Source organism: Mus caroli, chromosome 12 (genome assembly GCF_900094665.2).
Source record: "Mus caroli chromosome 12, CAROLI_EIJ_v1.1, whole genome shotgun sequence".
NCBI lineage: Eukaryota > Metazoa > Chordata > Mammalia > Rodentia > Muridae > Mus > Mus caroli.
This window is the reverse complement of record NC_034581.1, coordinates 90,803,033-90,811,013: the sequence shown is the minus strand read 5'-3', so window position 1 is coordinate 90,811,013 and position 7,981 is coordinate 90,803,033.

The following is a 7,981-nucleotide window of genomic DNA, read 5'->3' as shown; positions in this document are numbered from 1 at the left end:
AGATGAAATAAATATTTTCAATTAAAAATAACAAACATTTCACCAGAGGCCAAAGAATCCAAATACTGCTTCTGTTGTTTTCAAAGATAAGTTCATCATAACTATTAAGTTAAATAATATGGTTTCAAGTGTAATTCAGAACCAGAGGTGTTTTAGTCCATGCCTTTTGCTGAAGATAGGTACATCATGCCCCGATGTCCTTCTGAATGATAATAACCTTTACTATGATAAATATCACTGTTCTCCAGATACCCAGAGCATTGCACAAAGATTGGCCAAACAAATAGAGATTGAAAGACTAACCAGTAGGCAAAGTGCTTTATGTGCAGGCATGAGAAGCTAGGTTCAGTCAGAGCATTCATATAGAAATCCAGACAGAGTTGTAAACGGAGGCAAACCAGCCTAGTGAGCTCCGTATTTCAATGAGAAACATGTCTCTAAAAGCAGCATGGATAAAGCGTGAAGGCAAAGGAAGTTATGATCGTTCTCTGACCCTCACATGCAAGCATATGCATATGGAGGTGATTCCACAGGCACATGGGCACTTTCAGCCACACAAATCTTTTATCCCAACATATACACAGTGAGAAAGAAAAAAAATAGATAATTGTAGTCAACCTTCATTACTGTGTATTCTCTATTCACTAATAAATTCTTTATTCTAGTAGTAAAGACACTGGCTGAGTTAAGATAGTAATTTGATACAATAGTTCTTTAATCTTCAACCAGTTGAGGAATTTTGGGCATAAAGTGGCTTTCAACCAATCTGTATAAAAGAACTGACCTGTGGACTTCCTCATTATATAGTATTGATAGTGCTAATATTTAAATGATATTTCTTTGATTTATTTAACACAAATCTGCTGCAGATAATCCATAAATTATTCTTGGAGCAAAACTGGTGAAGGTCGGGACTTGCCCATCATTTAAATACAGTTTACTCTGAAAATCACAACCAGTTTTACTAGTGAACTATAAATTAATCTGTTTGGGTTGCTAATCATTTATCAATTTTCTTACAATATATGTTAAGTAAGTACTTTTAAAAGAAACTTCATTACTTGAAGTGCCTTGAGTATTTGTGCTTTGTAAATTGTGGTGACAAAGTTGATCGGTGAATATATGTGTATGTTGAAATGTTTGGGAGAACAATCTTTGTGATAGTAAATGCGTCCTGTGTGCCAGGTTTACTGAATTACTTTAACCAGCAAACTCCATTGAACCAACATTTATAGACATCTCTCATCAGATATCAATCCTCACAGGGCCAAAGGAGAAGAGTGAAAAGCAATGTTGAAGATAAATGAGCTAGAAAATTCAGACACAAATAGTTTTCACCAGAAATAAAAAAAAAACAAAAAAAAAAACAAAACTGAAAATAGGAAAGAACATTTTGGTTTCTGAATGGCCAAACTTAAATGTAAATGAAGAAAATATCTAACAAAAAAATTAAGTGGAAGAAAAAGAAATGTCTTCTTGAAAGACTATTTTGTTTTTAAAAAGAAAAAATTGAAAAAAAATCCTTCACAAAATTACACTGATCAGAAGAATTAGTGACCTCTGAAGTGCCCAAAGAGACTGACAATGAAAACTTCAATTTATGTTAAATACACTAAAGTCATATTTCATGTTCTATTCATGTACACACTCATTGATTCATTTATTTTATGTGCAATTGTGTGATTGTGTGTGTGTGTATGTGTGATTGTGTGTGTGTGTGTTATAGTGTACATGCTAGTCAGAGGACAACTTGGGAGGACTGGCCATCTTTCAGCCATCATAATGCTAGTCTTAGGAATTAGACTCATGTCCCCCATATTTACAGAAAGTGCTTTTATACTTTGGATCATTGTTTTTCCAATTTTTTTCTCTATAGTTTCTTTATAAAGATAAAATTTTACATAGGTATTAGTGGTCATAATACCTTAAAAACATAAAATTGTTAGAGAAAGAAAATCACTTGCTTCCTTTTGCAAACAATCAGGGTATTTTAAAACTTGTGCAGTTTAGGAGTCACTATTTAACTCAAAAATAATAGTTATTTCATAACAATTCTCACAATTTTTACTTAAAATTGTATGGATATGGGAAATATAGAAGAATAATTAATCTGCATATAGCTGGACTTAGGTGCAAAAGCATATTTTAGCCAGAGAGTAATTATTTTAATTCTTAAATCCTCCCTTCATTTTTATGAACCATGAAGTTTCAGCAATAATCCGTGGGAAACCCGAGCATTGAGCAGTTCTTAATAGAAATAAACTTTCAGCGCGAACATCTCAGAGTTCTCCTGACATTTTAATTTCAATAAAGGGTTTGACGAAGCTGTGAGGCTATTAACTCCAGGGAAATGAATTCATGCATTTAGCCATAATTTAAAACTGAATACTGAATGTGTATTTTTATAAGAACCATGTGTTTTTTTTTACTTCCATGTACAGGCTGAGCTTCCCTAGTAAGGCTACAGGACATCAATGTTGCAAGAAGGGAGAGCATCATTTTATGTAAAGTGCATCGAAACAAGCTAAATAGAGCTTATTGGATGAATCTTCAGCATTTATATTACCAGTGAAGCTGATATAGAATATTTTATCCTGTGTATTCATTTGACACTGACATGGTTAGTCGTGTTTGTCAATTTAAGTAGTTCTGGAATCAACTAAAAGGCAGGTTGATTTGCAAACGTGTTATGTGAGGATGTTTCTTGAACCAGGTTATTTGAAGTGGAAAGAATCACTCTACATATGAGAAATACTTTGGAGAGGTAATAGAGACATAAAGAAGATGGAGAGAGGAACTTTGCTTTTTGACTGCTTTCCTTTTTTTCTTGCTGGAAAGATTTTATATTCAGTAGCTACCACTACTGCCCTCATTTACCAGTGTTAGATTCAGCTTCTTCTGGATTCCTTTGTAACCAACAGAACATTTCCAATAATCCTTTAATAATTTTGCACCAAATTGATACCATTGAGCCACCCAACCCCATGGACTAAGAACTTTCAAAGTCTCAGTTTCTCTGGTGTCATCCAAGCATTGTCGGACCATCTGGACTATCCAGACAAAACATATAAGATTGCTTGTGTTCCTCTAGAAAACCCTGAATTGTATACACACTATAAAATGTACTTAAAATACATATAAACACATATTTCTGTTAGAAAAATAAATACCTCATAAGATGTTATGCAAAGGTGTGTACATAGCCTATAGAAAGATAAACCATTTTGTTTACCTCTGCTTCTGAATTATAATGTATGGCAAATATACTTTAGTGATATTGAAGTAGCATTTTATATCACAGGGAAAGCGAAGGTCAGATTACATAGAGGACCCTTGCTGTGGATCTGACTACCACTTCCCATCTCAATTTGTTTGGTTTTGAGATGATGGGAAAATAGCATCTTTCAATAAAGATACATTCTTCCTACAAGGTCAGTACCTTTATTTGGTTTGTTGTGCTATAAAATCTCCATTCTTCTGAGCTCAAATGACACTCCATGATTCCATTCATTATATTAGGAAATAATGAACATAGAATCAAAAGAGAGCCATATTTACTGGATAATTAATTAAATTTCTTAAGTAATATAGGATATCTGATAAATAAGTGCCCTGTGTTACCAAATTTTCCTTTCTTCCTATTTGAGCCAAGGATTTTTATCAACAATTAAAAAAAAAAAAAGAGGATGGAATCCTCTGGCAACAAAACATACTAACTTGCAAAATGAGTCAAAGAAGTAGTTTTCCTGCTCATAACTCTACACAGTACTACAGTGCTAAGGCAAGAACTACAAAATACTCATTAAGAACAATATAAAAACAAACCAACCAAAGGAAAACAAAAAACAAAAAGAAAGAAAGAAACAAACAAACAAAAAAAAAACTGAGCTATACTCTCAACTTCTTACAAGAAAAAAATGTATATTTATTCTTATTTTTCTTGGAAGAATTTCTTTCAGGAAAAATTCTCCTAGCCCCTGTGTACTTCTTTGGTTTCCAGGGAAAATGTTACTTTCCTGATCAGTGCCTCTGGGGAAATAGGATGAATGATTTCAACTAAAAACTCTTTCTCTACTGTTTTCATGACTGAATCTTTGAAAAAGTAATTGGATTTGGCATTTTTCTCCACATAGTTGTACTACAGTATGATGCTTCTTTGCCTGGAATTAGCTGGTAAAATCTATGAGAAGCTGAAGGAAAGTATCAGCAAGGCCATGTAGATCACCAGTCTGTACTGGCTGGTTTTGTGTCAACTTGACACAGCTGGAGTTTTCACAGAGAAAGGAGCTTCAGTTGGGGAAATGCCTCCATGAGATCCAGCTGTAAGGCATTTTCTCAATTAGCGATCAAGGGGGGAGGTCCACTTGTGCTAGGTGCCATCTCTGGGCTGATAGTCTTGGTTCTGTAAGAGAGCAGGGTGAGCAAGCCAGGGGAAGCAAGCCAGTAAAGAACATCCCTCCATGGCCTCTGCATCAGCTCCTGCGTTCTGACCTGCTTGAGTTCCAGTCCCCACTTCCTTTAGTGATGAGCAGCAATGTGGAAACGTAAGCTGAATAAACCCTTTCCTCCCCAAATGCTTCTTGGTCATGATGTTTGTGCAGGAATAGAAACCCTGACCAAGACACCAGTCTAAAGCCAAGTCAACTGTTGTGGAGTATATGATATTGGCACTGTCTTTTATCTCATTGTAATCTTTCAGTTAATTTTGAAGGGAATAAAATCATTTATTAATTATTGGTCATCAAAGATCAATGCACATTCTTGGATATTCACACAGATATCAATTTGAATTTGATGCTGGATTAACATTTCATATCTTCAAAATGCCCAATGAATTATGCTAAGAAATCCCACTTACTTAAGAGTACTCCTGTTGATCTTCCTTATGAGCCCAGCAGAGGCTGCTGAGGGCTCCAAAGTGCTCTCCATGCTGCAGAACCTTGGGATCATTTCAGGATGATGGGTGAGTAGAAAGCAGCATCAGCTCCAAAAAATTGGGAGGGTCTTGTGCCAGCAGGAACAGGGACAAAGGAACCCCACCCAACCAGAGGCTGGGATTCATTCAGTTCTGGGCTAGCACCTCCATCTTCTGTGTGAGCTGGGCCAAGGGCATCTGGGGCACCAGAGGACTCTCCACACCCCAGGACCCATAGCACACCCAGGACCTCCTGATCACCTGAGAGCACGTGGGTGATAGAAACAATAGAGCTTCTTGGTCATGGTCCCGTCTGGCCTTCATCCTCAGCCAGGAGGTGGAGCTGAGACCCAGACCCCTGGGCACATTCCTTGCCAGAGGAGAGTCAGCCTACAGGGAGGGATCTGACCCCAGGAGTCAGGAGGTGGATCAGAACTCCAGAATGCTGGACACCTGCCCTGAAAGAGGAGAGCTTGCCTGCAGAAAGTGCTCTGACGACTGGGACTCAGGTGAGAGTAGGACTCCCAGGAATGCTGACAGAGGCTAACAGAATCACAGGAAGATCAAGCTCCAGCCAGAGACAGCTTGAAAATTAACACCAGAGATTTCCAGATGGCAAAAGGCAAACATAAGAATCTTACTAACAGAAACCAAGACCACTGGGCATCATCAGAACCCAGTATGCCTACCACAACGAGTCCTGGATACCCCAACACACCCGAAAAGCAAGATGTAGATTTAAAATCATATCTCATGATGGTGGTAGAAGATTTTAAGAAGGGCATTAATAACTCACTTAAAGAAATACAGGAGAACACTGCTAAACAGGTAGAAGCCCTTAAAGAAGAAGCACAAAAATCCCTCAAGGAATTACAGGAGAACACTGCTAAACAAGTAGAAGTCCTTAAAGAACTACAGGAAAACACTGCTAAATAGATAGAAGAAACACAAAAATCCCTTAAAGAAATACAGGAAAACACAACCAAACAGGTGATGGAATAGAACAAAACCATCCAAGATCTAAAAATGGAAGTAGAAACGATGAAGAAAATCCAAAGGGAGACAACTCTGGAGATAGAAACCCTAGGAAAGAAATCAGGAACCATAGATGTGAGCATCAGCAACAGAAAACAAGAGAGGGAAGAGAGAACCTCAGGTGCAGAAGATTCCATAGGGAACATGGACACAATAAAAATAAAATGCAAAATGCAAAAAGATCCTGACTCAAAACATCCAGGAAATCCAGGACATAATGAGAAGACCAAAACTACAGATAATAGGAGTAGATGAGAATGAAGATTTTCAACTTAAAGGGCCAGCAAATATCTTCAACAAAATTATAGAAGAAAACTTCTCATACCTAAAGAAGGAGATGCCCATGAACATACAAGAAGCCTACAGAACTCCAAATAGACTGGAACAGAAAAGATATTCCTCCCAACACATAATAATCAGAACAACAAATGCACTAAATAAAGACAGAATATTAAAAGCAGTAAGGGAAAAAGGTCAAGTAACATATAAAGGCAGGCCTATNAGAATTACACCAGACTTTTGACCAGAGACTATGAAAGCCAGAAGATCCTGGAGAGACCTTATATAGACACTAAAAGAACACAAATGCCAGCCCAGGCTACTAAACCCAGCAAAACTCTCAATTACCATAGATGGAGAAACCAAAGTATTCCACGACAAAACCAAATTCACACAATAGCTTTCCATGAGTCAAGCCTTTCAAAGGGTAATGAAGGGAAAACACCAACACAAAGATGGAAATTACACCCTAGAAAAAGGAAGAAAGTAATCCTTTAATAAAACTAAAAGGAGACAGACATAAGAGCAGATTCCCAACTTTAACAGCAAAAAATGACAGGAAGCAACAATTACTTTTCTTTGATTTCTCTTAATATCAATGGAGTCAATTCTCCAATAAAAAGACATAGACTAACACACTGGCTACACAAACAGGACCCAACATTTTGCTGCTTACAGAAAACCCACCTCAGGGATAAAGACAGACACTAACTCAGAGTAAACGGCTGGAAAACAATTTTTCAAGCAAATGGTCTGAAGAAACAAGCTGGAGTAGCCATTCTAATATCGAATAAAATTGACTTCCAACCCAAAGTTATCAAAAAAGACAAAGAGGAGCACTTCATACTCATCAAAGGTAAAATCTACCAAGATGAACTCTCAGTTCTAAACATTTATGCTCCAAATGCAAGGGCAGCCACATTCATTAAAGAAACTTTAGTAAAGCTCAAAGTACATATTGTACCTCACACAATAATAGTGGGAGACTTAAACACCCCATTCTCACCATTGGACAAATCCTGGAAACAGAAACTAAACAGAGACAAATGGACACTAACAGAAGTTATGAAGTTATGAAACAAATGGATTTAACAGATATCTACAGAACATTTTATCCTAAAACAAAAGGATATACCTTCTTCTCAGCACCTCATGGTACCTCTTCCAAAATTGACCATATAATTGGTCACAAAACAGGCCTTCACAGATACAAAAATATTGAAATTATCCCATGCATCCTATCAGATCACCACAGACTAAGGCTGATCTTCAATAACAGCATAAATAATAGAAAGCCAACATTCACGTAGAAACTGAACAACACTCTACTCAATGATACCTTGGTCAAGGAAGAAATAAAGAAAAAAATTAAAGACATTTTAGAGTTTAATGAAAATGAAAACACAAAATACCCAAACTTATGGAACACAATGAAAGCAGTCCTAAGAGGAAATCTCATAGTCCTGAGCGCCTCCATAAAGAATCTAGAGAGAGCATAACCTAGCAGTCTGACAACACACGTAGAAGCTCTAGAAAGGAAGCAAATTCACCCAAGAGGAGTATATGCCAGGAAATAATCAAAATTAGGGCTGAAATCAACCAAGTGGAAACAAAAAGAACTATTCAAAGAATCAACCAAAGCAGGAGCTGGTTCTTAGAGAAAATCAACAAGATAGATAAACCCTTACCCAGACTCACTAGAGGGAACAGGGACAGTATCCTAATTAAAAAAATAAGAAATAAAAAGGTGTC